A 13,894-nucleotide genomic window follows, 5' to 3' on the forward strand; every position below is an offset into this window, starting at 1 on the left:
AACAACAACAAGAATTGACATCTGATTACTGAGCCACTTATGGATTTTCCTTTTAAAATTCTGTGAAGTTTTCCAGCACTAACTCATGTTACCTGACAAAAATTTTACATATTTGTCAATATTATTGAATACCAAGTGTATTTAGTTTTCTTCCAAGCTTTTCCTTAATTTACAGGGAGCCCTAGTCAATGTTGGAGAAGGAAATGGCACTCCACTCCAGTATTCTTGCCTGGAGAATTCCATGGACAGAGGAGCCTGGCAGGCTACAGTCCATGCGATCACTAAGAGACGGACATGACTGAGCGACTATCACTAGTCAATAGTTTGTATTTCAGAAATGGCTGATTGTTATTTGAGATTCCTATATATGTCAGAAACCTCAGGCAGTATCATAAAAGATAGTTAAAATCAGGATGTTGTCAAAATGCAGAAAACTGACTTAATTCAAAAGAAAGCCATTTCAATGAAAGAGGCAAACTCTCTTTAGCATTGATACATGTAGGAAAATTTCATACTAAGGCCCAAAGCATAGCCAAGTCCATCTTGATTTGCTGGGCATTTATTTATTATGGGAAGTAATAACAGAAACCATATATGGGCCGGGCTCTAATCCTGCTGCTTGCTTTATAGAATATCCAGATGTTCCTGCATTAGCCTGTGCCCACATTTCCTGCTGATCCTTGGAGAAGGGAAATGGGTCTCCTGCCTGCACAAATAAAATGGACACTCTCTGATTTTTGTTCCATTGTGTAGGGAGTGTTTTGCACAGATGCCACAATATCACTTTGTCTAGCAGACAGAGGAATGTGCGAAACTGGTGAGAAGCACATTCCTCCTCCCACTGGATGTGTCCCCATATGAGGCTGCTGGGTTTCCAGCCCCGCCCAGAAAGGAGCTTGTCTCCTTGTGCTGTTTGAAAGGCACGGGCAGGATTCATAAAAATGTCCAAAAAGCATTTTCTTGGGTTTTCTTGGGATGAGGGGTTAAAATAAAAAGTATCTGCCATCTTTTCTGATTGGGGGAAACCCACATGTATAGAGACAAGCCAGTATTGTAATTCCCTTTTAGTTGAAAATGTTTTTTTCTATTGTATACTTTAAAATGGTGAATTTAAGTTAAGTGTATTTTACCAAAATTAAAAAGACAAAAAGTTTTCTCTAGATGTTTTATCACCTGCTGGGTATTTTTTTTTTAACCTGAAAAGTGAATTTTTTGTTTGTTTGTTTTGGCTGCACCTTACAGCATGTGGGATCTTAGTTCCCTGATTAGGGGTTGAACCACTCCTCCTGCATTAAGAGCACAGCGTCTTAACCACTGGACCACCAGAGACATGACATGATATGTGTGTGCTCAGTCATGTCCAACTCTTTGTGACCCCAGGGACTATAGCCTGCCAGGCTTCTCTGTCCATGGGATTTTCCAGGCAAGAATACTGAAGTGGGTTGCCATTTCCTACCCCAGGAGATCTTCCCGACCCAGGGATCAAACCCACATCTCCTGTGTCTCTTGCATTGGCAGGCAGATTCTTTACCACTATGTCACTTGTGGCCTGCCATGGAAGTACCCCCTCCAAAAGTGAATTCTTTGCTCTTTTTTTTTTTTTTTTTAAAGAACAGGACAGCAATTGCACTCCTAGATATATAGCTGGGAGAAATGAAAACTAGGTCCATGTGCACATTTGAGCATAATAGCTAAAAAGTGGAAACAACCAACCCAAATGTCCATCAGCTGTAAAGTGGATAAGTAAACTATGATATATCCATACAATGGAGTGAGGTTCTGACACAGGCTACACCCTGAATGCAAATTGAAAATGTTATGCCAAGTGAAAGAAACCAGTCACAAAAAATCACATATGAGTTCATTTATATGAAATCTCCAGAAGGGGTGACTCTATAGAGACAAAATTAGATTGGTGGTTGTCTACAGCTGGGAAAAGAAGGGGGGAATTGGAGGATTAAATGGTTTCTTTTTTGAAGTAATGAAAATGTCCTAAAATGGATTGTGGTCATGGTTGCCCAAGTCTGTGAATGTATTAAAAGCCATAATGTAAGTGGGTAAACTGTACAGAATGTGAATTTCAGTACGTTTCAAAGATCTCACCAAACTGGGAATGACCATGCTGAATTTTAACAGTAGTGTCTTTTTCAGGGTGCGAAGTACTACCTTGCTGTCGTCTCCTTGTGAGTGGGATTGGCATCCCAGCTGCACCTCTTGGCACAAGTGCTCTAGGAAACACAGACACAAGCCAACAGACAGCCTGCTTTACCAGGTACTTGCCTTTTGGTCTCTCATCAGCCTAGTTACTGGCCTAGTTTGGTTAAATAATCTCACATCCTACAAGTCAAGGCCACCCTATTCAACGTTGCTGATAATGAAATTGTATAATATCCAAGAAAATTTAATTGTAATGGCCTGTTTCCCAAAGAAGAGAAAGATCTTACCTGTATTTATGGTCTGAATTGATAGGTAATTCTGGGCATATGCTGATAAAGCACCTAGGTCTAACCCTCATTATTCAGAATAAATGCATACCAAGGTATTTTGATGTCTAGGGTTGATAAGTCATTCTGGTAGGTCACATTTTTTCCATTTTCTTCGACATAGCAAAATTATATAACAGTGGAAAGTGCTTTGCTGAAAATAAAAAAGACATCAGTCACACTGGCTTCTACAAATTCATTACATACAGCCTTTTAGAAAAAGGGCTGAATATTATCTATTTATTGATTCAGTTTTAAGAATGAATTAAATGGGATTTACAAGGTATTAAATTCTATTTTGACAGATGCTAGGATGTATTTGTTCTTAGTTACACTTTAACCCCTGGTTATAGGCCAGTCCATGGCTGCTAGAATGGGGTTAGAATCTTTTTTTCATGTGCTTGTTTCAAAATTCCTGTCTGTTTAAACTTGAGGACCTTACCGAGGTGGATTCCAGCTTCATATCAGTGTTGGAATTTAGTGGAGTGTGACTAGCAGATAGCTCTTCAAATCCTAGTGTTCCTGCCTTCTGGCTGTGTGATCATCTTAATGTCTGTGAGCTCCAGATCCTTCATCTGTAAAAAGGGCTTGTTAACATGAAGCTGAATGAGTTAACATATAGCAAGCATTGGTCACACACCAATCTAGTTGTCCAAATTGGGACACTTGAGTGGGGAATTCCTCAGTTTCCACTGAACTAACAAGGCTAGGAGTGGGTTTTGTTTACTGAGATGTTCTCTATGGAGCTTTTAAACATTCCAAACATAAGACAGATGCTTGCCCAAACCCCAGAAGTGGTTTTCCTGAAAGTAGATTTCTGGGTAGGATCTGTTGCTTTAGTCAAATGATTTAGAGGCTCAGTATGGATATGGCAAAGGAGGAGCTGGAGCTGGCATTGTCTTTGGATAAGGACTCAAACAAGCCTCTCCTGATAAATATCTCCCTGGTTCTGATTGCCTATGCTAGTGACCACATACCCTTCAACATCAGTTTGGTTTCCCAAGCCAGCATCTTACTCCACATCTCCTTCACGGATAAACACTGAAACCTGGGTTTCTGGGTGAATTAGCTTCAGGCAAGCTTGGGTGGTGCAGTTTTTCCCACACGGCTGTAGTTTCAAATCCAGCGGACATTTATTAAGAGGGACATTTATTTGCCAGGGACTGGACAAGGGGCTTTCATCCATCTTGTTGATCCTTAGAACATTCTGGAGGAGCTATTGCCAGCTCCCTTTTGCAAATAAGGAAACTGAGATTCAAAGATTTTAAATGGTTTCCCCAAGATTGCATAGCCTCTGATTCCCAACTGCAGTGAGATTCCTGTAATAGCAGCTGTTTTCCATACTAACTCCACAGAACTTGAGTATTTAACTCCTAAACTAGGATAGTAATGGGTTTTTCGCAAGGGCCAGGTCTGATCAATTGACAGTGGCTGCCTGGAGTTAAAGATTTCTAGATACTGTCCCAGCTGGTGCTAGTAGGAAAGAACCTGCCTGCCAATGCAGAAGACTTAAGAGACACAGGTTCAATCCCTGGGTTAGGAAGATTCCCTGGAGGAGGGCACAGCAACCCACACAATATTCTTGCCTGGAGAATCCCGTGGACAGAGGAGCCTGGTGGGCTGTGTCCATAGGGTCACAAAGAGTCGGACACGATTCAAGCAACTTAGCATGCAGTTACTGTCCACGTTTGTTGAGTGAGAATTTTGTGACCCATTAGCAATGTCTGGCATTGATGGAGGAGGGTCCCTGTAGGCCCTTTGCCTGTTTCTGATCATCAGCTTCTACCTGCAGCTGTCCTCCTTTATGATCTTAAAGTCTCTGGAGAGCACTATTTGCCTGGCACTTGTTTGTTGCTACTTTAAGGGGCTTTGGAGTTCACTTTTCTGATGCAGCAAAATCATCTTTGCCTCTTTGCTTTCTGGAAGGATGCTTGGAGTCTGGACAGAGCCTCACTTCCTAGACATGGATTCTCATTGTTAGGTAATTTAGATAGTAACAGTTTAGAGTTGTCACCAGCTCATCCCATGATATGGGTATAGATAAGTGAGTTGAAGGTGAAAATTAAAAACTTTTGCTTCCGTGCTCCTGAGACCCCTTCTGTGGTCCCCTCTCCCCTGGGACTCCTCTTCTGTAGGAATTCCTGGGGAGCTCACAAGCAGCAGCCCAACCCCTTCATGTGGAATTGGAGACAGAACAGTAGCTCACAAACTTTAGCTGCATCAAAGTCACCTGAAGGGCTTGTTAAAACACAGATTCTTGGGTTCCCTCCCTAGAGTTGCGGCCTCAGTCCCTCTGGGGTGAGGCCCAGGATATTTGCATTGCTAGCAAATTCCCATCCAGGCCGATAGCTCAGGTTTCCCCACTACACTTTGAGAACCACTAACCTGGACAGTACTTTTAACAGCTAGAGCCTGGGCTTGTTTGTAGATAGTGTGTGGCCAGTTTGCCTACCTGTGGTGAAGAGATTCTTTCCTCAAACATTTAATGAGCCCCTCACAGGCTCACATGGCACTGCCTGAGGAAACCAGAGGAATGTAAAGGCTTGTCTGGGGGACTTGGGAGTCTAATTTGAGATCAGTAATTACACTGCTGTGTGAAAAGGGCTGCAGAGCAGAAGGCCTGAAGCAGTGATTATGTGAGAGCGGGCTCCTGAGGAGGGTAAGTTGTTGGCCAGGTATGCAGAGAGGGGAAGAAAAATGTGGGGAGGACAGACTGTATCTCAGAGGCCTGGAGATGCTGTACTGTGAGAAGAAAAGTTGTTTGTGGTGAGAGTTCCATTGTAATTCTGATATAAAGTATCAACCTACAGTAATAAAGATGAAAGCCTTATATTTATTTGGGTGCTTATCACAGTGTATTCAGTACTGTACTAAATATTTAGCTGCATTGTTTTTCATTGAATTCTCAGACCCACCTATGAGATGTGGGTCCAACTATAATCTTAATTTGTATTAGTTTCCTAGGGCTGCAGTTAAAAAAAAAAAAACCTGTCGCAGACTGGGTGGTGTAAACAATAGAAATGTATCATCTCATAGTTTGTATTACATGACTGAGCGACTGAACTGAACTGATAGTTCTGGAGGCTAGAAGTCTAAAATCAAGGTGTTGGGCAGTATTGGTTCCTTCTGAGAGTTATGAGGGAAGGATCTGTTCCAGGCCTCTCTCCTTAGCTAGAAGGTAGTCGTCTTCCCACTATGTGTGTCTGTCTCTTTGTCTAAATTTACCCATTTTAAGGTAGCAGTCACACTGCATTAGGGCCCCCCCTAAAGACCTCACTTTAACTTGATTGCCTCTGTAAGGATCCTAATTCCAAGTAAGATCATATTCTGAGGTAAGGAGAGCTAGGACTTCAACGTGTGAAATTTGGGGAGACACCATACAACTCACTATACCATTTTACAGATGCAGAGATGGAAACTTAGAAGGTTTAGATAAATCACACAACCATTAGGTCCAGCTGTGTAACTTGCCATTTTGCTAGGTCAGAAACAGCTGAATAGTGGCAGTGGCATAGGTTAAACCTAACAAGTAACAGGGGTTTGTTGAAACCCCAGATCTGATTCATCACTGTGTTCTTTCACCCAGTGCTTCACTTTGTTTTCTGGCTTTTCCTTTTTTTTTCAGCTATGTTTGCTCATGGTTCACTGGGAAAAGCAGTGGTGTGGAGATCAGGATACCAAGCTGATAGCCTGTTTATTTCTAATTCTTGAGTTTCTGCATCAGATATTTTTATATGTCAGTTTTCTATCCTGCCTGTTTAAGGAGAGTGGTGGGAAATTACCAGATTATATCAGGGATCTCCACCCTCCAGGATCTAATGCTGATGATCTGAGGTGGAGCTGATATATATTAATGATAGTAATAAAATGCACAATGAAGATAATGCTCTTGAATCATCCTGAAACTATTCCCCACCCCACTCCCACCCTCAGTCTGTGGAAAAATGGTCTTCCACAAAACTGGTCCCTGGTGCCATAAAGGTTGGGGACCACTGGAGTATATGAAATTGAAAATTCATTGCTATTAAAACATTAAATCCCTATACATATGGGCTTCCCTGGTGGCTCAGTGGTAAAGAATCCGCCTGCAATGCAGAAGATGTGGGTTTGATCCCTGGGTCAGGAAGATTGCCTGGAGAAGGAAACAGGAACCCACTCCAGTATTCTTGCCTGGGAAATTCCATGGACAGAGGAGCCTGGTGGGCTATATAGTCCATGGCGTTGCAAGAGTCAGATATAGCTTGGTGACTAAACTACCACTACCTATAAATACACCGTTTATCATAGTATAGATGTCCTATTCTTAATTTCCTTCTTAAACCAACCTAAATATTTGTAAGCAATGTATTAGTTCTGCACTTGTATTTTAAGTACCTTTACTTGGAATTGTTTCAGCATTCAGGGATTCAAGCAACTTAATTGTCTAGCTATGGAGATTTTAGACAGGTAGTTTTGTCAGTACTCACACAATAATTCCATATTTTCTTCTTTAAGTATTTGTAATGAAAGAGCATTGCCCCAAATACTTATGTACAAAGACTTTTGTCACTTTAGCAATTTAAGCAAAATTTCATCATGAGAAATTTGTGTACCATTGAAGTGGAAGAAAAATAAAAATAAGAAGTGATTGTTTCCACTTTTGAATGCTGTAATTATAGTCTAATATGTTTTCCAAACAAAAATTACAGTGCATGCTTCACTCATGAAGTCAACAAGATGGAATGGTAGCCATTTGCCTATCTCTGGAAATCTGAGATGTCTGGATATTTTAAGTATAGCATATATTAGAGATGAGTAATATTCAACCTAGGTTCTGAAACATAAACTTAACTATACTCCTGAATGTTTTAGAGAACCCAGAACCTAAGAATTAAAACATGACTAGGAGCTTGTGATGGAGAAGGAAATGGCAACCTACTCCAGTATTCTTGCCTGGAGAATCCCATGGACAGAGAAGCCTGGCAGGCTACAGTCCATAGGGTCACAAGAATCAGACATGACTTAGCGACTAAACCACCACCACCACCACCAGCAGCAGCTGGTGAAAGGGATTCCCAAATGGCGCAGTAGTAAAGAATCTGCCTGCCAGTGCAGGAAACATGGGTTAGATCCCTGTGTTGGAAGATCCCGTAGAGAAGGAAATGGCAACCTACTCTAGTATTCTTCCCTGGAAAATCCCATGGACAGAGGAGCCTGGTGGGCTACAGTCTGTGGGGTCACAAAGAATCAGACACATACTAGGTCACATACCAGGGGCCTGTGAACCTAGAGCCCTACCTCTCTCTTACTTTTCACAGCCACATTTCTTAAAGGAATCTCTGTACCTATCACCCTTTTTCCCCTCCTCCACCTGTCTCTCTCTTCAGCACTTCCTCCTCCACATATTCCTCCTCCTCCTCCAGCCACTCAGGATCCAGTACCCTCTGGGCTAGGTACACAGGCACAGGGCTAAGCACAGCACTGCCTCAGGAAATTTTCATGGATAAGGACTCTTCCCTAGCTGGAAGATGCAGTTGAGTTTTCAATCAACAGTTACATTGTGTGTGTGCTACATGTACTGGACCCCTGGTACTGTGGCTGCATGGGGAAGACTGGAGGCAGCTTATTTTATGGTTCCCATTATAATAAAATAATGCAGGGACTTCCTGGGTGGTCCAGTGGTTAAGAATCTGCCTTCCAAAGGAGGGGACTCTGGTTCAATCCCTGGTCAAGGAACTGAGGTCCCACATGCTGTGGGGGCAGCTGAGCCCGTGTACACTAGAGCCCGTGCACTGCAATGAAGACTCAGCACAGCCAAAAATTAAAAAAAAAATAAAATGATGCAATTAGTTTCTGGTTGGGAAGGGTGTCATCACTGGAGTCCTGATTTTGATACCTCACATTTTCATTAGTTGAGTGGTTGGTGATAGCATGTTTCAGTTAAGCCAAAGTTTTTATTTATTTAGAGGTAATCTGATTGTACAGTGAGATTAGACAAAACACCCTAGATAGGAATTCCCCTACCTAATCCTAATTTTATTGATATTTGAAAAAAATTATTGATTTTTGAAAAAACTACATGATTGGTTATAATTATTCATATTTGACATGGATATTTGTGATATAATTATTGATAGTCAAAAAATCAAAATAATTACATATATGATTATTTTTAGTTCAGATCTTAAGTCTGGTAACTAAAATAACTGGCAACACACTTTGAAAGAGGCTTCATACTATGTTAAAGTTAAATTTGTCTCTTCTGATGGCTTTAGCTCAGTAGGATACTTATGGCAAGATTTAGAACAAGAATCAAAATACTTTAGCAAGTGGAAGATGGTTCCAGGAGAGCTAGAAATAGATCAGGGAGAGAGAAGATAAGTGAAAAATAAAATGTCATTGGGAAGAATAGCTAAAACTGCTTATGTGATTTAGTGTATAAGATATAAATATCAGAATCTCTTGAAAATTAATTGATTGATTTATTTAAAAACTTAGATAATAACTTTGGAGGCAAGAAAAGCTGAAAACCTGATACATTCCTGAAATTAAATGAAAGATTGCACTTTGTGTTACCCTTGCCCTCATGGCCCAGACTAGCAAAGAATTTGATGTACCTTCTATGTGTGTAATTTTAGTCATGATGGCCCCCCACCCTGCTTGCTTCTCTCCATTACTCTAGAAGTGTGGGAAATAACTTTGATGCAGTCTTAGCCTCTAAGAATACCGCCAAGGAAACTCTCCCAGAGATAATGAGACGGAAAGGCTCAGAGAACAAAGTCAGTTGTTCAGTCACACGATTTATTCACCTTGAAAACATGCTTTGAGATGCAAGGGGAAAAGATTCGAACACTTTTAACATAATTAGGTGAGGATATAAAAAAGGTGAGAGGTCCACACTCTGGAATCTTGTGCTTGCAGTCTTCACATGTCCTGTCTCTGTGCGGTGATAGCTTTCCCCAATGATGGTGTGGTCACAGAGACCAGATTTGAGGTTGAACAGGAGGCTTAGCAGATAGAAGGTGTCTGAAGCCAGCATAGGCTTGCCCCATAGGAGGGAAGCAGGCCAAGTATACTTGGCCAGTAGCTGTAGCTCAATAGTAATTTGCCTGCATTTGGGGGCAGAGTATACATGTGGCCAGAATTGTACATAATGGGTGTCACAATGAGTGATAAATTTAGGGATGACATAGCTGTCAATCTAGAGGCAACATGAGCTGGGCTTTATTATGTATTATTAATATTTTATTAGGAAATATTTATTAATAATATAACTATATTATTATATCTAAAAATTGTAAGTTAGATATTTAGTACATTTGTAAATATCTTATTGGGGTTTTCCTGTGGCTTTATTAAATATTAATATTTAAGATTTACTTTGTCCTTCATTGGAAATCTTCTATTTATAAGTGACATTCTTATTTGTTTCTTTATTTTCATCTATACTTAACACAAAAGCACTTCATTTATTCTACTTTGTTTTTTAACATATCTTACTAACATACTATCTATACTATATACATCTTACGAATTGTACCTGAGTCTTACAAACTGTGGAACTTCCCAGGTGGCACAGTGATAAAGAATCTGCCTCAATGCAGGAGACTTGGGTTGGATCCCTGGGTTGGGAACATCCCCTGGAGAAAGAAGGACATGGCAACTCACTCCAGTGTTCTTGGCTGGGAAATCCCATGGACAAAGGAACCTGGCAGCCTAGAGTCCACGGGGTTGCAAAAGAGTTGGACATGACTTAGCAGCTAAGGAACAACAACTTACAAACTACTTGCTTTCTCATTATCTATGGAAAGTAAATCTTAGGAATTTCATCCATCTGATTTTTACCTTGTCCTCTAAACCAGTGGTCCCCAAACTTTTTGGCACCAGGGACCAATTTCGTGGAAGAAAATTTTTCCATGGACCATGGTGGTGGGGTGGGATGGTGGGTCAGGTGGTAATGCCGGTGATGACAAGCAGCAAATGAAGCTTTTCTAATGTTCAGCCACTCACCTCCTACTGTGTGGCCTGGTTCCTAATAGGTTGTGGACCAATACCCATTCACAGCCTTGAGGTTAGGGGTCTCTGCTCTATACCATTTTTTAAAAGAACTTTGAAGTATTTATTCAGCAAATTATGGTATATTCATACAAATGGGAATATTATGCAGCTTCCCACTCCAGTATTCTTGCCTGAAGAATCCCATGGACAGAGGAGACTGGCGGGCTATAGGCCGTGGGGTTGCAAAGAGTCGGACATGACTGAGCGACTAACACACACATGGAAAAATGATGATATAGAACTATATTGCCATGAGAAAACTGCCTATTCCTATGTAGAAAAAACAGGTAACAAAAGAGCATGTCTAGTATAGCCCCAGATGTATAATGTTATATATGATATCTACATGCTTACTTATGCATGGAGGTACCTAGAAGGATGCTCATCCAGTTATTAACAGTAGTTTGCTCTGGATTGTGACATTTTAATTGCATTTTACTATTTTGTGTGTGTGTGTGTGTGATCTGTGGTATGGTTTGTGTAAATAAGTATCATTTATTTTAAAATAACTGAAACTCAAACATATGTGTATATACAAATATGTATGCAAATCAACATACCAAGAGAATTATAAGATCTGACCCTTTTGTAAACCAGACATTTTGCAAGAAGAGCATTCTTTTCTTTTTTCTAAAATTTTAATTTTGTTTTGGGGTATAACTGATTAACAACAATGGTATTAATAACCTTGGTGGCTCAGTGATAAAGGATTGCCTGCCAATGCAGTAGCCACAGAAGATGTGGGTTGGATCCCTTGGTCGGAAAGGTCCCCTGGAGGAGGAAATGGCAACCTATTCCAGTATTCATGCCTGGAAAATCCCATGGACAGAGGAGCTTGGCAGGCTACAGTCTGTGGGGTCACAAAGAGTCGAACATGGCTGAACTTGCATGGCATAGCTGATTAACAATGTTGTGACAGCTTCAGGTGAACAGTAAAAGGACTCAGCCATACATATACATGTATCCATTCTCCTCCAAACTCCCCTCCCATCCAGGCTGCTACATAACATTGAGCAGAGATACAGTAGGTCCTTGTTGGTTATCCATTTTAAATATAGCAGTGTGTATATGTCTATCCAGATCAGTAACTATCCCTTCCCCTGATCCTTCCCCACAGAAGAATTCTTTTCTGACCTTCAAAATGAATGTTTTACCTGCCTTGGAAATGGTAACCTTGTTATCTTGTGTCAGAGAATTGTAACAATGTCCCTTCAGCAGAATTTCTTAAACCTCCCTGATGATAAAACTCACCTGCTGGGTACAGTGCTGAAATGTAAATTTCCCCGGGGCCCTTCTCAGACCCACTGAATCAGGATCTCAGGGAGGGACTTGGGATGCCTCAGGTGATTCTTATCATCAAGAAGCTGTCTTTATAGAAATGTATGTTATATGTTTTCAAGTTTTTATAGAATGCCTCTTGGAATTGCCTTTCCCAGGACCAGCTTCCTTTGTTTTCAGAGGCCTGTACTATTTTGCATGGCTACCCTGGAAAACTTAACAACTTTTTTCCTAAGGCCCCTTGCAGATCTAAGAATTCTTTGACAATCAATGAGACACTTCAACAATTATAATCTGTATTGGTCAGGGATGCTGAATTCTTAGTGCTGCAGGATTAACCAATTCAAGTTGCCAGAGGCCCCTCTGGGCTCCCTGGAGGACTTGTATATCACACAGACAGTCTCCTGGGCCACTCTCACCTTAGATTCCCTCCCTTGCATGGGAGATGAGGACTTTTTTCCCTTAAAAAGGAAAAATTTTGCCTTATTAAAGTTTTTTTTTTTAAGAAACTTATTTGGGGAGAGGAAATTCGAGAATTCTTAGACGCTAGAATCATATTTGATTTCAGGATTCTAATTCCTAGCTCATTGTTGTTGTTTAGTCACTCAGTCGTGTCTGATTCTCTGCAACCCCATGGACTGCAGCATGCCAGGCTTTCCTGTGCTTCACTGCCTCCCAGAATTTGTTCAAACTCATGTCCTTTGAGTCAGTGATGCCCTCCAACCATCTCATCCTCTGTTGCCCCCTTCTCCTGCCCTCAATCTTGAGTTGGCTTGTCACATCAGGTGACCGAAGTATTGAAGCTTCAGCATCAGTCCTTCCAATGAATATTCAGGGTTGATTTCCTTTAGAATTGACTGGTTTGATCTCCTTGCAGTCCAAGGGACCCTCAAGAATCATCAAAAGCATCATTTCTTTGGCACTCAGCCTTCTTTATGGTCCAACTCTCATATCCGTACTAGCTATTAGCTCATTGGCTGGAGTCAAATGACATTTGTGGTATTTACCTTTTTAATATTGCACAGGAAGATTTTCACAAATATGATTCCCCAGCATTATTTGTTCAGTTGTTGTGTCAGCAAAAGCCCTCTTAAGTCTGTTAAAAAGAACCAAAAGGAAAACAACAATAATAACAACCAAAGACCTACCTCTACCCCAACTCTGTGCAGTTGCCTTATTACTGTAGACAGTGAACTGAGGGACAGGAGAGCAGTGATGAGAATGGACTTTGAGTCTGATAGGTTTGGAGTCTTACCCATCATCTACTTGGTGATGCCCTTGGACAAGCTGTTTTCCTCTGGGAAGCTCAGTTTCATCTTAAAACAGGGCAATAATACCAAATATACAGGGGCAATGGAAGAATTTACATTAAATGAGTTAAAATAGTGTTTGAAAGATTTGTGGCACATAATGTGCATTTAATCAATTACTTTTTAATCCAGGTTTCTGGATTTTTTGATGGGGTGTTAACAAGTGGCACCTCTCCCTGAAGAGTGTGGATTTTATATACTCTGCAATATAAATAGTAGTAAAAATAATTAAAGATGTCAAAACGCAGAGCACAGTGCCTTTAGGATCCAGGGCACCTTGCCAGGAGGAGAGGGCTCTCCACAGGCAGAGCATACTCCGTAGCAGGGTCTGTCCAGATGAAACCACATCCCAGAAAGTGCTTCTATGATCTCCAGGACTGGACTTGGATTATGCTGTATCTCAACTCCTGTTGAGCAGGCTGAATACACCCAGGTCAGCCCCATAAGTTTCCTAGAAGCCTGCCCATCCACAATATGGCACCCTGAGGTCAGCCCAGACCACAGCCACCTCCTTCCAACCAGAACTCCCCCCAGCACTGTTCCAGGGCCTCCTCAGACTTGTAATCCATCCAGCTGATTCTGAGTTGCACAGCTAATTCTTCTGTCAACTTTGTGGCCAGGTGAACCCATCATGGCCAGAAACATTGCCCAGTCCTTACACAGGATGGAGAATGGGAACGGGGTGGGGTATGCTAGGGTTTGGAGTTTGTACCATTGGCAGTGAGAGAAGAGGCAAGTAGAAGCCACCATCCATTTAGAACTGAGAACTTTCTTTCCCTGTAAGTC

General features: G+C 41.2%; 1 protein-coding gene across 5 annotated transcripts in view; it reads left to right on the forward strand.

The window, feature by feature from the left end:
* TJP2 (tight junction protein 2) overlaps positions 1–13,894 on the forward strand; it is a 127,457-nt gene that overhangs the window by 26,583 nt on the left and 86,980 nt on the right. For 3 of the 5 annotated variants that reach the window (XM_081503443.1, XM_081503473.1, XM_081503517.1), the window contains exon 2: positions 2,152–2,272. The gene's annotated coding sequence lies outside the window, so the exon portion shown is untranslated. Of the gene's footprint in view, positions 1–2,151; positions 2,273–4,845; positions 5,143–13,894 lie in introns of those variants that run through there. The other 2 variants (XM_081503452.1, XM_081503483.1) reach the window with 1 other exon arrangement.

This window comes from Giraffa tippelskirchi, chromosome 1 (genome assembly GCF_054371585.1).
Source record: "Giraffa tippelskirchi isolate mGirTip1 chromosome 1, T2T-mGirTip1v1.2.pri, whole genome shotgun sequence".
Lineage (NCBI taxonomy): Eukaryota > Metazoa > Chordata > Mammalia > Artiodactyla > Giraffidae > Giraffa > Giraffa tippelskirchi.